Source organism: Taeniopygia guttata, chromosome 12, assembly GCF_048771995.1.
Source record: "Taeniopygia guttata chromosome 12, bTaeGut7.mat, whole genome shotgun sequence".
In the NCBI taxonomy this organism is placed as follows: Eukaryota; Metazoa; Chordata; class Aves; order Passeriformes; family Estrildidae; genus Taeniopygia; species Taeniopygia guttata.
In genome coordinates this window covers 1,030,820-1,056,734 of record NC_133037.1, presented here as the reverse complement: position 1 = coordinate 1,056,734, position 25,915 = coordinate 1,030,820, and the positions used below count along the sequence as shown (strand labels likewise).

At 46.0% G+C, this 25,915-nt stretch overlaps 1 long non-coding RNA gene across 8 annotated transcripts; it reads left to right on the top strand.

The window, feature by feature from the left end:
* Positions 1 to 765: 765 nt before the first annotated feature.
* Positions 766 to 25,620, top strand: LOC115496972 (uncharacterized). 8 transcript variants are annotated; one of them, XR_012057985.1, is made up of 8 exons: positions 6,104 to 6,236; positions 6,806 to 7,020; positions 7,381 to 7,528; positions 11,643 to 11,719; positions 14,348 to 17,284; positions 19,354 to 19,445; positions 19,539 to 19,658; positions 20,981 to 22,447. It is a non-coding gene; the product is annotated as an uncharacterized lncRNA (long non-coding RNA). The 8 variants fall into 8 exon arrangements; XR_012057989.1 differs by lacking the exons at positions 19,354 to 19,445; positions 19,539 to 19,658 and having other exon boundaries at positions 14,348 to 14,685; positions 17,015 to 17,284; XR_012057986.1 differs by lacking the exons at positions 19,354 to 19,445; positions 19,539 to 19,658 and having other exon boundaries at positions 14,348 to 15,031; positions 17,015 to 17,284.
* Positions 25,621 to 25,915: the final 295 nt, after the last annotated feature.

Below are 25,915 nucleotides of genomic sequence, written 5' to 3'. Positions count from 1 at the left end.
TGGGTAGGAATTTGGCATGTAATAACCCAGACCTGGAATTCTCTTTTCTCCTTTCTTTCCTGTTTCACTGGTTTTCTTCTTCTTCTGTGTTGGAAAACAGTATCCAATGCTGTAAGTGCTAAATAATGGAGGTAAAAAATTGCTCTGCATGAGAGGCCAGAGCAAGGCAAAGGAATGGCTGTTCCAGGGGTGATCACAGCTCTTTGACTCCATGCAGCGAGGCAGAATGAAAAAGAGGTGTTGGAACAGAAGTTTCTTATGAAGTAACAAATAATGGCTTTAAGCTGAAGGAGGGTAGGGACAGATGGGAGATTGGGAAGGAACTGTTCCCTGTGGGGGTGGGCAGCCCTGGCACAGGTGCCCAGAGGAGCTGGGGCTGCCCCTGGATCCCTGGCAGTGCCCAAGGCCAGGTTGGACACTGGGGCTGGAGCAGCCTGGGACAGTGGGAGATGTCTCTGCACGGCAGGGGTGGCCCTAGACAGGATTTCAGGTCCCTTCCAAGCCAAGGCAGTGTGTGATTCCATGTTTCTGAGTTAGCACACAGCACTCTGAGCAGTGCAGGCACCTGCAGCTGAAGCAGAGCATCAGAGGTGCTGCAGGATTTCTCCTGTGGTGATCAGACTGTGATGCTGTAAGTGGCACAGACACGATGGGAGATGCACTCGGTGAAGTGCAGCTGGAGTTGGATCCCCAGCCCTGGCGGGTGCTGTGCCAGGCTGTGCTGCTTCCCCTGGGGGCACCGAGTGCTGGGCATCATCCCAGCTCTGCACTGAGCCATGAACTCCTGGTAAAAACTTAAAAACTGGAGCTGGTCTCACTCAAAGTTGTGAACTTGTCCTTCAAGGTGCCCATGTGCTGCTCCCCCGGGGTTGTCTGGCTGCAGAGGAGGCTGGGTGCCAAAGCCAGCAGTTTTTGGATGGTTGAATGGCCTCCAGTCTGCTTTGTGTGAACACTCTGATGCCTTCCAGCTCGTGCTTTGCCAAGTCCATTATCCACCTCGGATGGCAGTTTGCAAACTGCAGCCACCCGTTATCCCAAGATGTTGCTGCTGGATTTTTCCAGGTTCTCATCACTGGTGAGCACTTACAGAACATCTGCAAACAGCAGGAGGGGCTGGCACAGTGTGTTCCTCTGGCAGAAGACATCTGTAACGCTGGCACATCAACTGGCACAGGAGAGCTGTGCTGAGCTCCTGGACAGCATCCAGAGAGGGGAGCTTGGAGAGATCACCTCTAAAATTCAGCTAGGGTGCCACAAGGAGAAAGGAAATCCTGAAGAGAGCTGGCCTGCAGCAAGGTAGGATAAACATATTTCAAATAAACGAGGTTTTTTTCTCCCTCCAGCAGCAGGGAAATGGAAAGGTGCTGCAGGGAGGGAGTGCAGGTGCACGTGGAGCTGCTGCACTTGGGTCTCCTCGTGGCCTCCAGTGCATCTGCAGTAAACGTTTGATCTGTGTTGTTAGAGGAGTGCTGTGAATCTTGTTATGCACCTCAGAACTGAGCTCGCCTCCGAAATTTGCAGTGAAGAGTCCCTGATCTCCTCCACATTCAAAAATTAATTTGATCACACGCTGTGCTTTTAGATGCGGTAGATCTCTGTGGTTGTGGGAATAATTCTGTAACAGAAAATGGAATGGGCATGAAATGGGAAACTCGTGCTGAAAAAACCCAGTACACTCCTTTATAGCCCAAATTCCTGTTTGCTGCAGCCATGGGTGTGTGTGTGGAGGCCAATGGACACTGACCTCAGTAAAGATTAGGGCTGGGGATGTCTGGTTTTAATTTCTCATAATTTAAATAATAGTGTTTCTTATCAAAAGGGTAACAGCTGTGGAGGGGTGTCATATTCAGGCTTTTTCAGGTATTCTTAAATATATCTGAAATCTCTCTTCTCATCACAGCCCTTTCCCTTCTGTTCCTCTGTGTGTGCTCCTTTGGAGAATACCCCGAGGTGTGCGAAGGATGCCCAGCACTCTGTGTGCCTGGCTGCTTCAGAGCTGTGATTTATGGCTGCTGACAGTGAGTGCTTTGCCCCACCAAAGAGCTGTGTCAGGAAGGCAGCTCCTCCTTTCTGTGCCTCTCAATCTCAGCTGAGCAAAACGCTGAGAGAAACAGCTCTGTGCTCGCTGGGCTGCCCAGGGCTGGGTGTTCCCCCAGCTGACTCTGCACCAGGGGTGCTGCTGGCCTCACATTCAGGGTGGTCACCACCCTGCTCTCAGATTGGCTTTGTGAGCAGTGAAATAATTCCTTTGTGTTTTTCTTCCTGCCATCCTTAGTATGGTGTTTCATTCCGTGAGGTAAATGGATCAGGAATGTGCTGTCTGCCACGGCTGAAAATCCAGTTTAACTTCTACTCCCTCAAGGTAACGTCACAGGTTTTAGAAATATATTCTATACAAGGGAGCTCTGAATCTTGTGGCTGTTTTCTCTGAGGTTTGTCATGCTGAAAGCTACATGGCACCACATCCATATGGTCCTTTTGGGGACAATCCCCATCCCCAGAGATCCCACCTGAGCAGGGCAGGTACAGTGATGGCACAACTCAGAGCTGAGCTGCTGCAGGGGTTGGGCTGATCTTAGGGGGCAATTCCTCCTAGAGCTCTTTTACTCTGCAATTCTACTCTTATGAAACCAAAAATCCTCATAAAATAACTTCTAGTCATTTCTCTGTGGGGAAAATGTACAGCAGCAGGTGGTCACAGAGAACTGAGTTAAATATCATGGATTTTGCAGAGAGGACAATGAGATTTTAATGTTGTTTCCTGGTTATTATTTTTATGATTTAGATTTCAGATTGGATAAAGGAAAATTGTGGAGGAAGATAAGGATGCAGACCTCCAAGGATGTGGTAAACATCTAGAAGAATTTATTGTATCTAATGATTTGAAAATTATTTCATGCACTAAAAAGGCAAAGGAAAAACAAGTTAGAGACAAAGGCAATAGAGCATTTAATACAGAAATCTTTGTGTAATGTCTCTACAGGCACAAGTTTCAATGATCTTAAGGTAGGAAAATAATTTACTGATGTTTTTAATCCTATGTAACCTTCTGCCTCTGAGCTTGGCACTACTTAAAAAGTCCAAAATTTCATGTGGTTAGAAAAATCTCTGTGTCTGTCACAACTGTGGCTGACCCAGGCTCTGTGTGCCAGCCCTGCACTGATGGCTGGGTGCACTTCCCCACAAATAATCCCAGAAGCCCAGACTGCTCTGGGTGGGAAGGGACATTAAGGATCTATCCCCTCCCACTGTCCCAGGCTGCTCCAAACTCTGTCCAGCCTGGCCTTGGGCACTTCCAGGGATCCAGGGGCAGCCCCAGCTGCTCTGGGCACCTGTGCCAGGGCTGCCCACCCTCCCAGGGAACAATTAATTTAATGAATCCAATCTAAACTCACTCTTTCTGTTTAAATCCATAAAACCCTATTTTTTTTCTTTCTGATGCCACGTTTCAAAGGATAATCTAAAGCAGCAAAGGTTTTTCATTTGCATTTTGAATATTTGTGGGAGTGCTTGTTTTCCCAGAACACAATGTCCTGCTGGAAGCAGCACAGGTGTGTGAGAAGAACAGAGAAAGCCACGTTGAGTGCAGTTAGTCCAAGGAGAAGAGGAAACTGTTGCTTCTGCATAATTCCATTATTCACTGTGCTGAATTAGACTTCATTATGAGAGGCTGCCCAGCATCCCTGGGGGTGTAATGGTATTATCAGCTTCAAGGAACTACAGCAATAATAGCTTACCTTACATTTATGTAATGCTTTTCATTTGCAAATGCTTTGCAAACAGCAGCTCCTCTTCTCCTGACATCTGGAATGCAGATAAAGGTTATTGGATCTATAAAGCAGCAGAGGAAGAAATAGGGAAATGTTGAGCTTTATTTAATATTAAATACAATGTGCACAATCTCAAATCTGCTGGTATTTCTCAGAGCTATTCATGTCCAAGATCAGGTTTTATGTCACAGTGGAAGGCTGAGATCAATGATGATACAACAGCAGAGCTCCAGAAGTGCCCAAGTGTCTGTGGAATCACACGGAATTTCTCCCACCGGGGCACGAATTCCTTTGAAAAAGAGGATGTCACTGTTGCAGCAGCTGTTAAAAATGTATGTACAGCCTTCACATTAGGCACACTCCATCTGGAATTGCAGAGGCAAGCTCTGGTTGCACTGGGCAGTACTTGCACGTGCAGCTGTAAATTCAGCTGTAAATTCAGCTTGGCCCAGTGCTCGAGCTCCAGAACCCCCGGGCCCTTCTCTCTGTCTCGGATGTGCTGAGAGATCCCTGGGGAGCTGCTGCCCATCCCAAGGAGCAGGTTGGGAACTCTCAGCAGTCCCTGGCTGAAGGAGGGATGGGGGCTCAGGCTCACAGCCTCTCCTGTGCTCCTGTCCCATCCATCCCCTGAGCAAACACCCCTGGGGAGGCTGGGGGCTCGGCTGGGGCACAGAGCTCTGGAATTCCAAAGGTCTGAGCAATCAAATGTCATTAGCACTCCCCAAAGAAACAACAGGGCTCAGGGCTGGGGTGTCCAATGCCCAGCCACATTTCTGAGCTACTCCCACAACGAGGAGTGTTTTAATCAAATTAAATCCAAGATATTACAAATTAATAATAGCCCTACTTTATGAGCTGGCTTCTGGGCACTTGGTAATTTCTGTATTATGAAAAAGACATTTTTGTGATGTAGGTATTTGTGTGTATGAATGTGGTGTGCCCTATTGCAAGGTACTGTAGTGACAGACCCAGCTTTTTTAGTGCCTGTGAACCTTTGCAGCTCACACAGTGTTTGAACAGCTCTGCTGCACTTTTTAACCCACTTTGAGAGTCCCACTCTGTTCCCTTCAGTTGATAGCCAAAGCTCCCAGGAATTCCCTTTGTCAGTGCTCTGATAATTTGAATTACCTGAATAATCTGAGTAAGCCTTTGTTTTGAAAGCCAATATTTAGATACAGAGTGCTCATTTGCATTTATTCTGTGAGGTTTCAGATGGGTTTGTTTGTCCCAGAACTCAGCCCAGACCCTTTGTCCTTGTCCTTTGCTGCTGCTAATCCTCAGCCCTGGGACCTGCAGCATCCTGGATCTGGGAGTAAACAAACTCAGCAAGTGCAAGTGGTGTTTGCAGGGTGTCCCCTTCTTTATTTACCTTCTGCAGGACACGAAAGAAATCTGCAATTCTCTGTCAGAAACCTGTGTGGTTTAAAGGTGTGAGGCTGTGGCTGCTCCAGAAGGCTCCAGGGAGACCTTAAGTGCCCTTCCAGGAGTTAAAGAGGGCTTAGAGAAAAGAAGGAAAGCAAATTTCTTCACAGGCAGAGAGTGAAGGAAAGGGGGCTGGTTTCAAGGTAAAAGAGGGTGAAAGGGAATGTCAGCATTTGGCCAAAAAAGCACTTAACTCATGAGAAATAAAGAGTGGCAGGAAGCTCTTTGGGAGCTCAAATTGAAATTGTTATGACTTGAGTGACACTGTTGCTTCTCAGGATTAATTAGTTAATACAATTCCTAAGAAGACTATTACAGGTTCCCTTTTCCTAATATTTTCTCTCTCTGATAGTTATACATTAATTTTAGTGACTATAATGAGAATATAATGCAGAGAAATAGTTTTTCCAGTGTGATCTGAAGATGTGATCAATATTCAAGGTGCTTTTAATTTTTGTCTATTTGAGGTGAAGTGTGTGTTTGCTATGAAGGCAGAATTCCTATTTAATTTCCATGTTACATGTTATTAATTTATCAGTGTTTAATGCACTTTACCTAAGCTTCAAAATTTTAATTCAATTTATTTTTGGAACCCCATTAAGTAGATAATCTTGGTATACTGTGTTACTTCTGGAACACTTTTCCAGTGCCTAAATGCCTAATTTTAACACTTTTAAAATTCCTACCCAAAAATACATTTCGTTTCTCCACTTTCATAAATAAAACCATGTATGCAAGACTTCATTTTTCTCAGCACTTTGTAAAGTAAACTTTAAATATTTTCTTTACTTCTTTATGGGGCTTTTTTTAGCTGCCTGGTGAGAAGATGCAAATGTGGCACATAGAAAAGATCTTCCATTTTAATTTAATTGCTGAGCATTTTCTCTACAGTGCAGCCATTATCTGTTTGGCTTTTATTGCCTTCTCCAGCAGCTTCCACCAGTGAGTCAGCGAGTCCATGGGAGCAGCAGGAATTCTGTCCTTGCCTGTCCCCTGGCTGTGTCCTGGACCCCTGTTTGGTGTCTGTGGAGCTGATGGAGAGCTGTAAGCACCAGAAAAGGATTTTTGAATATTTGTTTATTATTTTAAAGAAAATATAAAATTATTTCAGGCATTCTGAAAGTGGGAGTGAGGAGTTCGATGTCTCTACAGAATGAAAATCCCTCCAGCTGCACTGAGGGCTCCTGGCTGAGGGAAGCAGGAGTGAAATGCCTGAATTCTGCACCCACCTGGGCAATCCAGGGATTTAAATATCAGATTTAAATATCACAGACTATCCTGAGCTGGAAGGGACCCACAGGGATCATCCAGTTCTCACTCCTTGCAGCTTAAATCCACTGATACCAGCCATGAACAATTGTCACCATCAGATGTTTGCTGGGGAAGAAATGGGCTCAAAAGTTATGAAAAGACATTTCCTTTTTTTGGAGCAACATCTGGGCTTGGTTCTGATGCTCTTTCCCTCTAAAATGGCTTTGTGTTACCACTAAGAGAGATGATTTTGCTGAAACATCCCAGCAGCTGAGACTGGTTCTTCACAAACCAGTGCAGGGAGCCCTGTTGTCCTCCTGGTTTTACCTAATTGATTAATATAAGTATTTATTCTTTTACAGGTACAGAACAGGACAATTTAAATCAAGCAATCCCTCCCATTTCTTGGCTTGGAGTTGGCTTTGTCAGTCTTCAGTTTTCAAAGGGGGAAGAAACCCAACCTGTGGATTTTGTGCCAGATTTCTAAACCTTTCTTTGTGTGGTGATCTCTCATCAGAGCAGACCCTGCTTCTGCAGAGGGGTGGGAGCAGGAATTGCTGCTGCACAGGAAATGTGGGTGAGTACCCAGTGATACACAGCCCTGTGCTGGGCTGGAGTGAGGCTTTTCACAATTTCCTTGGCAAAATGTTGCAGTTTGTGGGGGTAAATGATCTGGGGGGCTATAATATTCTATTTGATATTGAGGTCAGGCTGGATGGGGCTTGGAGCAACCTGGTTGAGTGGAAGATGTCCCTGCCCATGGCAGAGGCTGGAATTAAATTTGAAGTCCCTTCCAGGCCAAACCATTCTATGTTTGATTTATTCTATAATTTTCCTTTTTGCTGTTCCCTTCCCTTATTAAGGGAGAGTAGTGGAACAGTGAATTCCAGTAATAATTCATAGTTTTGTGGTGGTTTTATTTTCTGTCCCTGTGCAGTTGCCAAGCACTTGGCACATCAGTGCTGGCCTTCAGGAGGTGCCCTTGGTGACAAATGAATGCCCAGAACTCCTGGCTGGAGAAGTGTGGGGTTTTGGTTCTTGCCCAACCTCAAATACCATCCTTTGAGCCCATAAGAAAGTCTCTGGTGAGTAAAATGGTTTTGCTGTCTGTGGTGTTGGAACCCCCAGCTGGATTTGGGACAGTTTGGAAGGGGCTCTTCCAGACAGGGCTGGGTTCACCCAGAGTTTTTCTGTGGCTCCAAGAGGTTATGGGAGCTCTTAAATCAAACCCCAGGGACTCGCACAGCCTTGCAAGGGTTCTGTGAATTACAGCAGCACTGGGAGGGAGCTCTGGCTGTGGCTTTTTTACCTGATTTATGGCACTCCTCAGGAGAGCACAGTGAGGACAATGGCTTTCACATGCTGAGCCAAACAAGAAACAGCCCAAACTTGGAATTGTTTTGCTTTTTAGCTACTCCAGAAAACCACAGCACATATTTTGGACCTTTCTGGGGCTCATATATCTTATCTGATGGATGTTATCTGGTGAGAAATGATGTTCTGGTTCAATAATGACTGAGAACCCTGGGCTGAGCCCACCCTGCTCCCCTGCTCCCTGTAGGGTCATGTTGTGATTTGCTTTGTGAAGCTGAAGCTGCTCCCACCTGCGATGTCCTCTCCTGGCTCCAGCAGCATCCCTGGTCCCCAGGTGCTTCTCCTGACCTTCCAAATATTTTATGGAATATGAAATATGTTTCTATAATGTAGAGCTGTTTTTGAAGGTTTATTAACGTTTTATATAGTGTACAATGCATTAAAGTAATGGTCCAGTTATTTATGTGACAAGATGTCCCTGAAAATGTTCCTATCTGTGCTGTTTTAATAAGGCACTAAAAATACCATAACCCTCTGCTGCTGGAGCTTCTCTGGTAACAGCCCTCAGTTTTATCCCTGCTGCACTTCCATTTAACATCTGTATTAAATCTGTTTTGTTAAGGTTTTAAGAAGTAATCTTAATGCAATTAAATAGTAAAATTAAATCATAGTGGAGATTGGCTTTTACCCCCTGTCACAGGGAGAAGTGCAGTGACAGAACGACAGGGACCTGCTGCTGCTGACAGTGTTTAGCACCTCTGACAAGAGTTTTTTCTCCAGGGGAAGGAGGAAATTCAGCATGAGGCTCATGTGGAGCGTGTGTGTCCCAAAGTGGTGGAGTCCCCAGCCCTGGGGGTGTCCAAGGAGTGCCTGGAGGTGGCACTCAGTGCCCTGGGCTGGTGACAAGGTGGGACTCCATGGGCTTGGAGGTCCTGCCCGACCTCGATGATCCTGGGATTGTGTTCAGGCCATTTTCACTAGGAACAGTATCAGATGATGTCAAAGGTCAGCTGTTTGGCCTGCTGGTCACATTACATTACAAAAATATCACAAAAATGAGTATTTTGGGTTTTTTAAAAAATTATTTCTTCAAGCATCTTTAGCAATTTGGAAGTTGTGTTAGAAAGAAGATTTTTTCCTCAGGCAGTAACGGGTATGTTTGTTTATTTCATGCACAGTTGGATAAGTACCTTCCACCTGGCCAGAGGAGATAAATGCAGGTGTTTTTGTCTGAAAGTCTGAACAAATTAATCATGAGAAAAGCCACGTGGAAAACAGAGGAAATAATTTTAAGTTTGTCCTTATAAATGCAGGAAACTGTGAAGGTGCATTTGTTTGACAGTGAGGAGATGAATAAATAAATGAAATGTCGTGAATACTGATGGTGGACAATGAAATTTGTCTGAGTATTCCTTTCTCTGAGATTCCTTTAAGTTTCAGTTTTAAAAATAAAGTGAGGAAAACTTTGTTTTGTATTGTGGGGGCAAAAAAGGAAGAAGCAATAACTATTAAGTGCTGTCAGCTGGTGGGTTTGTGTTCAGGAATCAATCTGGATATCTGAGACAAAAATGAGCTCTGAAGTTATTCTCATTAATGGATATTGGCAAAACCTGCAGCAGTTTTATATCGCTGCTAAAGGCAGTAAATGAAACTCCTCCAGCTCAATTAGCTCTGAAAGCAGTCGGAGGATGAGCTGGCTCTGAGGAAAGCCAGTGCCAAGTCATTGCTTGGCCTCTTGGCACTGTCCCACCGGGCAGAGTGACCTGGCAGAGCCTCTGACCCATCGGGAGGGCCTGGACTCAAAGGGAGGAGAAGGAGGGATGTAAGAGAGAGCTGTGACTGTCTGCTGACCCCAGGGAGGAGATTGGCATTTCTCTGCCTGTGAGAAAGGAGGAGATGCTCCCAGGCTGGTTTGGGCTGGAAGGGACATTGAGGATCACCCAGTGCCACCCTGCCATGGCAGGGACACCTCCCACTGTCCCAGGCTGCTCCAAGCCCTGTCCATCCACCAAACTGCAGAATCCAGCAGCAGTGAACAGGGTGCTGCCCTCCCATCCTAAGGAATTCTCCTCCTTGGGAAGAGCTGGCTGGGAAAGCCTTTCCATCCTTTCTGCCCCAGCCCGGCCAGGGGTGCAAATCCCAGCTCAGGTGGGCACCAGGGAAACCCCCGGATTGCAGGAATTAAGCACCTTACAGGCTGAAATCCCCCGGCTTTATCTGCCTGTTTACAGCCCTGATGAGCTGGATTAGCCGAGTGCAAACCGTGGCTACAACAGCTGCTTTTCACCTAGGATTAGCATAAAAATCAATCAGCCCCCCTTCTGGAGCCAGCAAACTCAAACTGGGAGCGTTCCAATGAAAACAACATCCAGGTGGAAAATATGAAAGTTTTATGGAGCCAAGGAACACACATCCACGTTGGACATGACCTGCTGCAGACGTGTGCTCACATTTGTTTAAAATCCACAATTTAGTGCTTGTTCCAGGGCTGAAATGAGGCAAAGCTGATGTTATTTGATTAACTTGTAACTTGATTTTAAATTGCTGCAACAATTTTAAGCATGTTAAGCTTTCCAGTGTTTCACCAGAGATGGTATTTAGCACAACAACCTGTTTTTGGTGGGTGTCCTTCCCTTCCCTCTTTCCCCAGCCAGAGCAGAGCTGTGCTGCAACGAGGGAGTGATTTTCAGCCCGCTCCAAGTTTGATTTGTTCCCACAAATGTTGTATAAAAAGGAGCTTGTTCTTTTATTAAATACTCCCAGCCTGAGGGCAGGGTTTATACAGCATCATTCCACCTGGTAGGAATGAGTCAATCCTGTTCTCTTTCAAATGATTGATGGCCGGGGGTGTATCCAGGAGAAAAGGGTTGTGCTGTTCATTCATCCAGCAGCTAATCAGCACTAGTGGATTGTAATAGATTTTTATATATCCCTATATGTCTCTCTGTATAGATATGTATGTGTATATATAGATATAGATATAGATATAGATAAAGCATTTTTGGTTGTATGCTGGCTGGTTGTATACTCTGATTAACCTGTTCTGATGGAACATTTCCTGAACATGGAATGGGGTTGGAGCTAAAAGGTCTTTAAGGTGCCTTCCAGTCCCAGCCTTTCTGTGAGTCCATGATTTTCTCTGTACAAGGCTCAGGGATGTATCCCCACACCCCCTCCCCTCCCCTCCACCTAATTACCTCGACATTCACTCAACACCTCTAAACACCACACACAGCACTGAACACAGAATTAACTTCTTCTAGTGCCTATAACAGAATTAAACCCCAGCTTAAGCAGGGCAGGCTTCAGTTATTAATCCTCCCATGAGCAACTATAATTATTTTTGCCAGTACTAATTTCATTTGCATATGTATTGTTAAGTTGCAGATCACGGGAAGCAAGGGGGGCTTGGGGTTTTGCTGAATGAAGCAGCGCTGTCAAAGCAGAGACTGGGGGAGCAAAGTGCTGAATTAAAGGAGGGAAAAGGCAGCAATGCCCTGCCATAAAAAGGCAAATGAAGCACTCTGAGTGTTTCTGATCTCTCCGTGTGCGAGGAGTCCTGGGAGAGGTGCTTGTCCTACATCTGTCAGGAGCGACTGGATTTGACAGTGAAGGTGACAGGGTGGTGGGGCTGAACAAACACAGCTCAGTTCTGTTCAAACCCAGCAAAGAGAACCACAAAAAGCTCCAGTTAAAGACGGGAAATCAGTTTTATGGGACTTTGCCTCTCATCGTGTGTGCTCAGAGTTCTGAGGTGATGCAAACACCTGATTGTTGGACAAAGGACAAGAGTAAAATTTCATTTGGGCCATGGATGTGCCACCATTTTTTCCTTCACAGATTTTTAGGAAACTTCAATCTGTGTCACTGGGCTTTGTTTTGCAGGTTGGTGTGGCCTTGGCTGTCAGAGTGTGGGGCTTTGTTGGCAATAATTCCTGTTCCAAGCCAAAAAAAGCACTCACGTAAGTCAGCTCAGATGGTTCTTCCTTTCCCTCCTTTCTCACAGCTTATTTTTGGGTGCTAAAGTTGTCACTACCAGTTGGATGGGACAACACAGGCTTTGCATTTTCCTCGTGCTGTGGTAGGAGAAGCAATTTCCATAATTTTTGCTGGGATTTGCCTGGAAATTTATTCTGTGCCAGCTGGTGCAGGAAAGGCTTGGGAAGGACGTGGGTTGGCTGATGTGTGTCCACCTTTGCCCCTGTGGGCTGTGCAGCAATAACTGCACAGGCCCTCCCTTTTCCTGGAGCCCTGGCATCCTCGGGTGTCTCTTCAGTTCTTGCTGATATTTATTTTTGGCAAAAAATCTCAGCACCCAGCTCAGTTTTCTGCGCTCAGGGATGACCTCGAGCAGCTCTGAGGATCAAAAATGTGAGAAAAGAAGCTACGAATGCAACAGTGCCCACCAAACCTCTGCAGGGCACCCAGTGACACTGAGACACCATAAAATATTATAAAAATAGGCATGCTAATAAGGGAGAGAAGTTGCCAAGAACTGGGGAGCAGCAGTATCTCAAAGCCACAGCTGGGAGTTGCACAAAGCTTTTTTCTTGCTCAACAGGCAGAGTGAAATAAATTTATTTTATTAATGGAAATCTGGTTTTCCAATAAGAGAGCTCAGAAGGCAGAGGGCAAGAAAAGGGGATGGTCAACTTAAGTTCTTAATGCATAGCATTTTAAACTGCTTCCTCTTTACAAACTCATCACTAAATATTCCTTCATTTAGTGCTGCTGAAACTGAGTCAGAAATAAGAAATCCTCCAAGTAATAAATGTTCCACACGATTTGTGTTGAAATCTTCAGTGCTGGACAGCTCTGTACATTTAATATTGAACTCTTGATTTTCCAGCTTGTTTCCTAAACTGCACAGTGGGTTTGTGTGTCAGTCCAGTTCTCCCACACTGGGTCTAAGTTTTCCATTTAATTTGCTCAAAGCCAAATGTTTAATGTCTAAAGAAGCCTTGTTATTTAATTAAATACCTTCCCTCTATATTGCTGCTCATAAAGTGAATTTAACATAAAAATAGGGAGCGCCTCCCAGGAGCTCTCAGTGGTTTCTAGAGCTTCTGTCTTTGCACGGAACCAATTAAAGCCCAATTAACCCATTTGTCTCAGGGGTTCAAACACAGACCCTTGTGGGACTCAAATGTTGGGCTGGAAGCAGCTGATGATGTGGAGGGAAAAGGGGACAGGAGAGTTGGGCAAGGGAAAGAAATGAAAATAATATTGTTCAGTAGGATGTTGATGAATTTCAGGTGATGTTTGCCATGTTAGCCACGACTGGGGCTGGCTCTGGGATGGGTTTCCATCTTCCAAGCAAACATCCAATAATTCTGCTGGCCCATCCTCTGTGGATGCTTGCTGTAAAACTGCTGTCCCAGCTTTAATACCCCAAAGCTCTTTGCTAAGTGGAGAATTGTTCTCAGGCTGAGGAATTAATAGCAAAGTTTCCCTGACAGAAAGGGCCAGGCATTCATCCACAGCAATTGTTCCCAGAACTGGCAAATACAAATTAAAGCACTTTGCTGCTGCATTTCTTTTTTTCTGTGAAGGTCTTTATTTATAACATTTGCTGTTTAGGTTTGAAATCTGAGCCCTGTATACAGTTACACACAAATTACACACGAAAACAAAATGTGACTGGAGACAAGAATTAATGTTATCACAAAGAGAAATGATTGTTTTCAGAAATATTTCCAAACCTACCCTGTTTTCTGGTATAAAAACTGATTCTTGCTCCTCAGTACCTTTGTCAGACTAAGTAAAAAGATGTTCTGGTGCCGGAGCTCACCTCTAAGTCAGGGGTGGCTCCATGTGGTGGAAAGTCTCTCCTCCAGCCTGAGCTTCCAAAGAAAGGCTCAGCAGTCTCTGCTGTTCGGTCTCAAGGCAGTTTATTGCAAGTTATCTAAAAGATTTTCTCCTGGAGCTGCTGTGGTTTGCTCCCAGCTCAGGCAGAGGCACACACACACCCTGACATCCTCTCTGACTCCCGACTGCTTCTTCTCTCCCCCTCTGCCCAGGGCTGCTGCTGTCTTTTATATGGTACATTACGTGTTACATGGGTACAGTTTGTCCCCAATGCCTATTACCTATATTAAATGGTGCTTTTCTATCTTTTATATGGTACATTACGTGTTACATGGGTACAGTTTGTCCCCAATGCCTATTACCTATATTAAATGGTGCCTTTCTACTCTAAACCAATCTGGGAGTGCCAACATCACCAAGAACATGGAGGTGAGGAAGGAGAAAGAGGGAGGGCAGGGCAGGCCCAAATCCCTCCATCTTAAACCCTCTGACCCCCATGTACAAAACCAAAACCCCCCTGTACAGCACTCAAAAATTCTTTCCTCTACTTTGTGACTACTTCTACTATAATATCTAAACTTTTGTGACTTCTTGTTCTTCCTGCAAGGTTGGTAAATCGTTCCATGGTTCAAACCCAAAATCACAGCTGTTTCCAGCTGCCTGCCAGGGTCTCAAATACTTCTGATCTGGGCCTGGAACACCCAAAATTGTCTGAGGGACATTTTGAGTTCCAGCATTCTGGCATTAACTCTTTTGTGCTGAGGGTTTTTTCTGTTCTTCAGGGAAGGAGGAAGCTGCACCCTGAATATCTCCAGAGAGCCACCGGTGCCAGGGCCAGCGCTGGCATGTGAAGCACCATCCTCAGCGTCTGAAGAGGGCACAGGGACACTCTCACCGTTAATAAAGGGTTCTTTGGAAACCTCTCCAACACAGCTGGAGTGCAGGAATTACTGAAAGTGCTCACAAACTCCACTTCTGGGGCTGTAACTCAGCTGAGAGCTCTGGGTTTTACATGGCCGTTGTTCGATCCCGCCGCTTTTAATGATCTCAGAGTAAAAGGAGAGTGATTTCAAAGGAAGTAAAACATTTCGCTTTCACCAGTGAAAAACTTCCTCCCAAGGTCTAATTCATGGTTTGAATGAGCTCTCTAGAGCACAGCTGCTTGAGGTGTCTGCTGGGTGGGGGGAGAGGCAGCAGCTTTGGGTGGAAATAGCTGAGCTTTGGTCACAGATCTGTTCCTGCTGTTGCCTTGTGTTTAACTTCAGTGTGTGCTGTTATGTGATGGAAAGAGAAAAATACATCTGAAAGCAGCAATATGAAAGGTAACAGTGCATTAAAATAATACCAGATAAACACTGTGCAGGAGGAGGAGACCCCTGAGCCAGAGACTGTCGCCTCTGACGAGGTTAAAACCGAGCAACTGACAGGAGTTCAACACTTCCAATTTTTGCTCTTCTGTGGCAGAGGTATTTGTTTAGTTTTGGACCTGAAGTAGCAATTAAATAAGCTTTCCTAGCTTTTGTAAGAGTCAGTTTTTCAGGCCATTTTCAGTTTTTCAGGCCATTAATCAATGTACATTCGTTTAAAAGTGCCAAAGCCTGGGAAGGCTCTGGCAGTGCCAAACCACCTTTCCTATTTCCCTAGCTCGAGGTGTAGAGGCAGCAGAGAGAGCCTGTCTGCCCTGGTTAGGCTGATCTCGCCAGGAGCCTGAATTTAGCTGACACACAGATGACACCCACAGCCAGCTCTTCCCTTCCCCAGAGTTTTGCCCATCTGTTTCCGAGGAGAGGAAAAGCAAATCAGAGGCTGGGTCGGTTTTGTTGCTGTTTTGTTCAGGAGAGAGCAGGCTCTGCTTCCTCCAGGTGCAACATTCATCTACCAAAGCAGATTTATTTTCTTCTTTAACGTTCAGATTTTAATGTGGGGTTAGATATCATCCCTGTGGGTGTGGGAGCAGGACCTGCACAGGAGTTCCAGCATCCCCTGTGGAAATTCTTCATGGATATCCAGGTTCAGCTGCACATGGATGGTGGCTTGGCCACATCTGCACCGGTCACCTCCTGTCGTGGGTTTAGCAAAAATGCAAACCAGCCCAAAATCAAGGGATTTCCAGGGGCCAGGGTGGCCCTGCAGCACCCACCTCCCCTTGTCCCCTGCACAACCTCAGCGTGAGGATGGGGAGAGGCTTGGGAACATCTCACTGAAATTCCTCTCTGCTGATGCCCAAATTTGCAGCACAGGGAAAATCACAGCCTTTATGAAGCGCTGAAGAAAATAAGCAAAACTTTATATTCCTAAACTGTTAAAGTAAGAGCTGAAAATCCTCCATACACTTAAAAATGTTCCATACACTTAAAAAATCCAGGATTCCATTTCTATATTTTTCTGATTGTTGCTGCACTTTCAGAAGCTCTCATTTCACACGTGGAAATTGGTGATGAGAAGATTAAGGGATTTCCTACCACCTGTGGAGTTATTAGAACCAGCAGATGCTGGTAATGCTGGAAAGAGAATTCTAGCTCAGAATTCAGATTTCTTTCATTTGCACATTTCTGAGAAATGGAATATATGTGACTCCTAATGATCCAAGTTATTAGGAAAAGAAAGCTTTAAGGGATCTTGCCCCGAGACTGTGTCCTATTAATTCTAAATGTAAAATAATTTCTCTGATGACAATGGAAAACTGCACAGTAATTACAGGGGCCCAAGAGAAGAAATTACTGTGCAGTCTCAAGTTATCAAACAGCTCCAACCTTTTTTAATATCACAGAAATACTTAGGCTTCATGCAAAAAAATCAGAGTACCCCAAGGTAGTCTAATTTCATCTCCCAGCAAACAGAAATCTTTTTTTCTGTGAATGCAAATCACATTTTTATTACAGCAAAGAGCAATGAGTATTTTTTTTTCCTTTTAGCTCATTGGAAACACAGCTGATGTAATTGGACAATTGATGTAATTGCAAATGCAACTGCAGTAATTGCACATGCAAATAAGGGATTGTTCTCAGGGCTATAAAACCTCTGGGAGCAGGTGCAATGCACTCCTGCATTGCCTGGCTCATAATTGGATGGGTATTTTGCACCAAGGCTTTAATGCAGCTCCTACCTCCTTATTTATTTGGGAACAGCTCCGTTCCCTAAATATGAAATATCCTTTACACAGAAAGCAATAAAAATAATGGGTTCCCCATAATACTCCGGGCTGGGAATGCATTATTTCTAAACTGTGGTGCCTTTTACTTTATGGAGAGTGAAATAAACACTTTGTGGAGATAAAACTTCATTTAAGCTCCACATTCAGCAGGACCATCCGGAACATTTGCTGGTTCCATGGCAGTGGGAAGGGAGCATGGCAGGCAATAGTTTATGATGGTTTTTTTTAAACCTGTTGTTGCTAATGATAACATTTTAAATGTAATAACTTTTCCTCTCACTCCTTATCTTTCCAGTTGCCTTGGCATCAGCAGCTGCTGTGTGGTAAAATCCTCCTTTGTGTGTGAAGAAAACCAGGAGTTTGTGCAGCCCAAGTGTTCTATAGCTCTGGCCTGAGCTGCTGGAGCTCAGCATGGAGCTGGGCACACTCAGCTCATTCCTTGGGCTGGGAAAATGCCTCTTTTCCTCGTTTGCCCCTCCTTTTTCAGCCCCTGACTGCAGTGGAGGCATCAGCAGAGTGTTCCAACAGCACCAGGCTTCAAGGGAACTGGTGGAGTCAGATCCAGGTAAAATGAACTGAATATATGGAATTTATTATTTTCATTGTCTTCTATTCCAGAGCAGCACAGCACACAGGCTCCACATCTGCTGTGAAAGAAAACTTTGAATTTATGAGGCAAGCAAAACCTCAGGCCGGGATATCACTGTTGGTAACATCCAGTGGCACTACAGGAATCCAATAAAAATCCCAGTGATGCCCCCTGACATTTGAGAGGGCCAGGCAGTTTTCTGCTGCGGCCAGAAAGATCCAGGTGTGTGTGGCAGGAAGGGAAATGAGGGAGAACAGGGCCATGTTCTCAGCTGTGGGATCAACAGAGATCAATTACAGTGTGCAGGAGATGCTTTCCCATACAATCCCAGAAATATTTCCTCCAATACGTATTTAGAGCTAGAGGGATCCCCAGGAAAAGCTATGACATCTTATTTCCAACAGTTTGCTGGGCCAAGAAAGGTGCAGGAAAAAATACCTTCCCATTCACATAATTATGGCTCAAGGAATGAATTGCTCAGATTCAACCATGATTTTTATCCTGGTGTGTTCAGAATAGCTCCAGGACTGACCCGGGGTGATGTGAGCCCCCTTTTTCCTCCCTGTGAGGCCAATTCCTGTATTTGTCCACATTCCTGCCTCAAGCTGTATGTTCCTCACCCCTCTCTGAACACTGGAGTGACTCTTGGGAGAATGGTAACGAGGAGAGAATTGGATTTCCAGAGGCTTTGCTGCCTCTTGAATCCCTCCCTGTCCAGGGTGCCCAACCCAGGGTCCTCATAAGACAGAAAGCTGGACAGGACAAACACACGTCAAACCAATATGGTTAATTAAACATTCTCTGTTTATTAGTGTGAAGATGGCAGTTTATATACACTTCTATATAGTTTACAGTTTACAAAGGCACTCTCATTGGCAAGCTGACATTGTTTGTCTTAAGGTGGCCTAAACCTCACACTAGAAACCTAAACTGCTTCATACCAGACAGCCCAGTGCTCCCCATCACACCTTAATGCAATTTCTAACTGTGCCACAAACTCTTAATTTCTAACTGCACCAGAAACTCTTAATTTCTAACCGTGCCACAACCTCTTAATTTCTAACTGTGCCACAAACTCTTAATTTCTAACTGTGCCACAAACTCTTAATTTCTAACTGCGCCACAAACTCTTAATTTCTAACTGTGCCACAAACTCTTAATTTCTAACTGTGCCACAAACTCTTAATTTCTAACTGCACCAGGAACTCTTAATTTCTAACTGCACCACAAACTCTTAATTTCTAACTGCGTCACAGGCTGAAAGGCCTCACAAGGCCCAAATCTGAGGCCTTGGCTGGAGTAGCTCAAATCTCATTCCAAACATAAATCGTGCCCCCTCTCTCTCAGAAATGCTGCCACAGGGTGCTGCCTCATGGAACAACCCCTGGATTCCTGCTTTGCAGGAGAACTGGGGCCTGGCTCTGCCAGCTCTGGCGTGCCCAGCCTTTGCTCAGGACAGTTCTTGTTCCAAAGCCCTGCAAGGCCAGGGGTGCCCAGAGCCCGAGGTCCTGCCCCGACACCGGGGTGGGATCTGCAGGGCAGAACGTCCTGGACAGGACCTGGATCAGGGCAGCAGCTCCAGCTCTGGGCTGCAGCAAGGCTCCGTGCTTGTTGGGCAAGGGAAGGGTTGTGGCACTGCCCTGCCTGCAGGAAGAATTAAATTTGAGAGCAGGATTATTTGCAGGTTCTGGCTCTGTTTGAGCTCCCTGGGAAGGTCCTGCTGTGCTTTGTTGGACAAGCACTTATGTGAGATGGGAACTTGATCTTCACATGACATTTATAGCTTGATAGGAAGAACCTCTGGCTTAATCTGTTCCACCGAGAGATGGGGATTTATTTTATTTATCAAATTCAAGTACTATTTTGGGGTTGGTTCTTCAGCTGATGTGCTCCAGTGTGGAATAGTCTCAGATCTGGTGGGGAAATTCTAATGTAACAAAAGGCTTTATGCTTCCCTCATTTCACCTGCTCTCATTTTCTTCATTTTAATTCTTAATTCCCATAGAAAGACAATGTGTTTTACCTTGGATCATGTTTCTTCTCAGAGTAAGAGCTTGCACTGCTCACCCACTGCTGTGCATGGGTTGGGAATGCCATTTCTCTGGATCCAGGGTATCCTCACACTCCTGCTGGGCAGGTGAGCTCATTTTACCACAGAATAACTGAGTGGCACAATGGTTTGGGTTGGAAGAGACCTTAACTTGATCTGGTTCCACCCTGCCATGGACAGGGCCACCTTCCACGGAGCAGGAGCCAGAGGAGGGAATAGAGCTGGTGACAAGGATCCGTCCCCTCAAGCAGAGCTGGAATGGTGCAGTTCCAAACCCACAGAGATGTGTGACACAAATGGGTGAGACATGAACAGAAACAATGCCACGTGGAGCAGTAAGTGCAGGTTTAGAGAGGGGAAGGTAATCCCAGCCCTCTGTGGGACAGAGTTGTTTCTGTGCCACAATTCCCAGGGTTGTTCCCCTCCTGGGCCCAAGGCTGAGCTGAGGCTCCAGCAAGCTCTACCTGCAAAACCCCAAACTAAGCCTTGTATTAAAACCAGTCCCAAACTAAGCCTTGTATTAAAACCAATCCCAAACTAAGCCTTGCATTAAAACCAGTTCCAAACTAAGCCTTGTATTAAAACCAGTCCCAAACTATGCCTGGTATTAAAACCAGTCCCAAACTAAGCCTTGCCTTAAAACCAATCCCAAACTAAGCCTTGTATTAAAACCAATCCCCCATATGGTGGCAGCCTTTTGAAAGAGATGGGGAAAAACTCCCTCCATTGAGTGTTTGTTTTAATGCAGTCAGAAAGAAAAACAGAGCGTGTGGAATGGCTCTTCTCAGGTCCATGGGGAAAATGGGCATCTCTGAGGCACTTCCACAGAAACCTGAGAGAGGGAGAGGCTTTCTAATTCCTTGTTAACAACATTATTTCCATTCTTGGCCTTATATCAGGACAGGAGTGGTTTTAATCATTTCCATCACTTCTCAAGTGGTTATAATACTCATAGTCTTAGATAAATATAATTTTTACCTTTGGGTATTATTCTTATATTTTCAAAGAGTAAAACTAAGTTTTAGGCTAAAAAAAGAGGTGAAATATCAAATGGGCAGTGCTACCATGCAATTTTAATGCACTGAGAGCTGTAAGGACACAAACCCATAAGTACGTAACCAAAATCAACCAAATGTGTCTGCATGCTCAGATATAAAAAATACCAGCTTCATTAGCAAGGTGAAGACTTTGTGTGAGTCCCTCTGGAGAGCTGCCAGTATAACAAAATATAATCAATATTATATATATAGAACCCAATACAACAAATCCAGGTCCCACTTGTGTGATCTGTGGTGTTGTTAATGCCTCAGCAGAGGCTGCACGGTGATGTTGGAAGAGTTTGTTCCTCTTCCCTGAGCCGTTTCTGCTGCTATTCAGCAAATTCCAAAATTAGGTGTTCAGCAGAGTGCTCCTTGTTCCCAGCAGCTTTTCAAGAGCAGGAACCCTGTGCTGGCAGCTCTCTGCTGCTCTGGGCAGGGAAAGGCAAGCTGTGCCCTGAGGGGAGCAGGGAACATCTCTCTGCTGGAGATTTCCATCCTGTAAATCAGGGCCAGGAACTGGAGAGGACTCTGGGGAAAGTGGGGCTAATTCCTTTAACTGCCTTTGCTCCTTCCTCCTCCCAGGTTCCATTGCTCAGGAGGAGCTTCCTGGGAAGCTCTGCCACCTCTGGAGGGTTTGGGGCTTTCCAGAGGGCCTGCTCCGATGGAGGAAAGGCTTCACAGAGTCACAGAATCACTGAATCACAGAAGCACTGAATCACAGAATCACAGAGTCACAGAGTCACAGAGTCACAGAATCACTGAATCACAGAATCACAGAAGCACTGAATCACAGAATCACAGAATCCCTGAATCACTGAATCACAGAATCACTGAATCACTGAATCACTGAATCACAGAGTCACAGAGTCACAGAATAATGAGGTTGGAAGAGACCTCCAAGATCATCAAGTCCAACCCATGCCCTAACACCTCAATGGACAATAGCACCAAGTGCCAAGTCCAGCCTTTTTTTAAACACATCCAGAGATAGTGATTCCACCACCTCCCTGGGAAGACAATTCCAGTACTTTATTATTCTTTCTGTGAAAAAAAAAATTTCCTAAAAATTCCATTTCCAGTTGCTCTGAACTGACTCAGTGCAAGGGAGGTTTCCTTTCCCCATTTTCCCTTTGCTCAGTGAGTGCTGCCCACCGGAATCGCCCAGCTCAGACAAGCAGGGATGTTGGGAGGCAGGACAAGTGCCAGCACTGCAGCACAGTGACACTGTTTGCCCCTGAGCTGTGGCAGGGAGGAGCAGAACACCAGCAGAGCTTTCTGAGGGCATGTTCAGAGCTGTGCTGGTTGCCAACGTTTTGTCTTTCTCACTGCTGCCCTGAAATGACCTGCCTCTGCCAGCTTTTGTCCCCCAGTGAAAAGAAAAAGGGAGGGAGAGAGGAATGCAGGGGTGATGGTGTGGGGAGCTCTGGGGTACCTGCAGCACCAGCCCCCCTGACCCTGCTGCAACAGCAGCTCCGAGGGCAGGGCAGGATGGAAAATGGGATTGCAGAAATCCAGGAAGGATAGAGAGGCACTGCTGACAAGGGGAATGGTTTAAAGCTGAGAGTGGTAGGTTTAGATTAAATGTTGGGATGAAATCCTTCCCTTGAGGGTGGCAGGCCCTGGCACAGGTGCCCAGAGCAGCTGGGGCTGCCCCTGGATCCCTGGCAGTGCCCAGGGCCAGGCTGGACACTGGGGCTGGAGCACTTGGGACAGTGGGAGGTGTCCCTGCCATGGCAGGGGTAGAACAAATGATCTTTAATGTCCCTTCCACCCCAGAGCAGTGAGATTTTATAAATAACCTGAGTTGAAAGGAACTCCCAGGGATCCCCAAGTCCTGCACAGCCCAGCAGTGATGGGCTCTCACCCAGGGAAGATTCTTGTCCTGGACCCCTCTGCCCTTCTCTGTGCCCCAAAGTCCCCTCTGTGCCCAGGGGAAGGGACTTGGTTCCTTGGCCTCTCTCCACGCTTGGCTCATGGAGAGGCAGTGTCGATGCTGACTGGAGTCACAGCCTGTTTATTGTCTTAGAAATAAAGATATTAGCATGCAAATGACTCTGGGAGGTGTTTCTTCTCATTAGAGAATGGAGATCATTTGATCAAAGATGCAGCGTGCCTGTCTGCAGCAGGGCTCAGCAGATCTGTCTTGTCTCCACGGCTCTCTCAGCGTGGGGAGTGCAGCAGGGCAGCTCAGGAGACAAATGGTTTGTGACACTCGGGTTACCTTTACTGTGCAAGGTGGGCGTGAAGTGTTTTATGGGGAGACAAAAAAGATGATGGGCAATTAACTACAACCTCATGCAGCAGGTTTATCATATGCTCAGCTCATCCATCTGTGTCTCAGTCTCCAGCAGACTCATGAGTTTCATCAAGAAAACCATTTTCAAACTGGCAGAGCAAAACAGATCGGTTTTGCCTCCGAGCTCCACCGAGGTTTGCAGTGCTTTTATCATATGGTTATGGTTTACAGATGCAAAATACACATGTAGGAGGAAAGAGGGGGGCAGCTGCTTCTCCCCTCGCAGGGGGCATGTTTTGAGATGTTTCTCACCCAGGAGCAGCTGTGCAGAGGCTCCTGTGCATGGGAATGGCTTTACTCAGTGGAGCCCTTTGGGATGAGATGCTGAACACGCTGTGGAACTGCACTGGAATTCCAGCCCCTGTCCTGAGGCACGGAAAGAATGGCTCAGGGATGGGGAGAGGAGGGATGAGCTGGGGGTTAGTGACTGGAATGGTCTGGAACATGCTGGTGCTGGTTTTGCCTCTGCTGCACATGGTCTGTGTGACCCCAGGGTCAGTCACTCGGTCTGGCTGTAACTCAGTTTTGGTCTGTACAGCCACAGAATTGTGGAATGGTTTGGGTTGGAAGGACCTTAAACCTTGGAAGGACTTGGTGATCCCTGCGAGTTCCTTCCAGGTTATTCCTGGAAGGAATATATATCCTTCCTCAGGTTATTCATAAAATCTCACACTGCTCTGGGGTGGAAGGGACATTAAAGATCATTTGTTCCAGCCCTGCCATGGCAGGGACACCTCCCACTGTCCCAGGCTGCTCCAGCCCCAGTGTCCAGCCTGGCCTTGGGCACTGCCAGGGATCCAGGGGCAGCCCCAGCTGCTCTGGGCACCTGTGCCAGGGCTGCCCACCCTGCCAGGGAACAATTCCTTCCCAATATCCCATCTGTCCCTGCCCCCTGTCACTGTACAGTAGTTCCCCCTTGTCCTGTCACTCCATGCTCTTGTAAAAAGGCTTTCTCCTCTCTTGTTGACTTCCTTCAAATCAGAATAGTTGTTGTTTTTTCGATCTGTTTGTGCTAAGTCAGTTAATACTTCACAATTTCCCCCTCAATACTGTGCCAATGAATATCTTATTGGAGACTTTTAAGTACTAATCTTACATAAATAATTTTTTCCTTAACTAATTAGTTGGACGCGGTCTTGCCAGATTGATTAAAAAAAGATATTGATTTTCAGAATCACAGGTAATTATTTTTACCCTCTGAATCTTCAAGGGCCTCTTCTCTTTTCAGCCTCGAAATGTAACTGCTGCACAAGAAGCACAAAAACCCTTCCCTGGAGAGCAGGCAGGGAGGGAATGGATGGAGCCCAGGACTGGTCAGTGCCAGAGCCACGGGGCCAGGGGTGGCTCTGCCTCCCACTGCCAGGGCACGGGCTGATACCCCTGAAAAAGAAAAAAGTGCTGCAGGTCCCTGGCTCTGCCACAGCACCAGGGGTGCACAAACACCTCCCCACAGCTCCCAGCTGTGCTTTCCATGCCCTGCTCCACTCTCCTTACAGGAAAAGCACTCCAACAAAGCAGCACCCTAATTTTTTATTAATTTACCCACTACACGTTCATTTTTATTGCCTTAGAACGCTGCTGCTGCTGGAACTCTGTGCAGCTCTGAGGCTCCAGTGGGTGAAATGCTGCCTTTAAATCCCTCCCTGGCCACTGGCAGCTGCTGGAGGAAGGGAACTCCTGGAGGAAGATATTGGCCTTGTGGACTTTGCTGACAGTCCATAAATCACAGTTTTGTCAGCCCAAGGAGGTGCCATAAAGAGAAGAGATTAAAGGAGATTAGTTCTGCCAAGTGCCTGAAGAGAGGATTTACAGCTCCCCTCTGCCCACCTGGGAGCTGGGGGCTGGGGCTCAGGGGTCAGGAGCATCCTCCTGCTCCTCTGCCAGATGATCTGCTGTCCCAGGAGGGATCAGGGGAGCCTGGGCTTATTCTTCCATCTCTGGTGGCTTTGGAAGAGGATCATTTCTGATTTTTGTCACCATGTTTGCAATCTGTAGAACCAAAGGCTGCTGGAATGTGCTGGGTTGGGTGGGGAGGGAGCTTAAAGCTGATCCCCATGTGCTGGCAGGGACACCCTGGTGTGAAATGGTGATTGATCCCTCAGCGGATCAATCAATTGATCCCTCATGGGATGCCCAGGACAGCGAGGGCAGCTTGGGAAGGCAGAGGAGGAGGAGAGCTCAGCAAGAACCACCAGTTCAGGTACCAGTCATCAACTGGGTTTAGCTTAAAACATCCCAAAATCAGCGCTGCAGTTGGCTCTTGTGGTACCCTGGAGTCTGGATGCCAAAAAAAAAAAGAGTTTTGGAAAATTTAAATTCCCTTTGGGAATGATAATGGGGTGTCATCCCTGGATTTCTGCTGGCTCCAAAAGCTTCCCAAGGCTGGTTTTCATGGCTCAAAGCTCCCCTGGACTCAAACTTAACCTGGGAGGGGTTAAGTGCAGCCCCTGCCAGAAAACGAAAATGGAATAAAAGAGCCAGGGATGCTGAAGGAATGAGGAAGGGGGAGTCCCAGAGGGAGTGTCTGTGTTCCTAAAGAGGGAAATAAATGTGTCTGGTAAAATGTAACCTGAATTTTGCATGGATAAAATGCCTCCCATCCCGGTCTTTCTGCCTCATTTTCAACAGCAATTTCCTATTTTCCAATAGAAATGCAGATATTTGATAAGTCCTGATAATGGGATCCTGCAAATCTGCCAGTGTAATGATTTCTCTGCAGTCTGGAATGTGCCACTGTGGTTCTTATTTTGATCACAGGATGCTACAGAGAGGAAAACCTGCTGGAAAAATGAACCATGAGCCTGTGGGAGAGCACCCTGCCCGTTTTCCTTCTTCTCTTGAATGTTTTTGTAAATTCTTCAGAAAATCCTGTTTTACATAATTTTAAAAAGGGATACAAAGGTGGGGATGTGGAAGTTTAAATGCCTGTTGCTAATAAATATAAATATCAGAATTTAAATAGAAATATCATTGTGTATTTTATCATTTCAAAAAGCTAGTTTATTTCTACAGTCACTTTAAACTACTTGGAGATAATTTTCCTTTCACATTTTCCATTTCTAGTCTATCAAAGCCATAAGAATTGCTTGATAACCTGAATTTCCCTGTGGTTTATTTATCTGTGGAGGAACTGGTCTGGAGAGCACAAGTTCATCCACAAGTTCCTGTTTTGCTTGATGGGACATTTGCTCCCTCCCAGAGATGGGATATTCTGTCCCCAT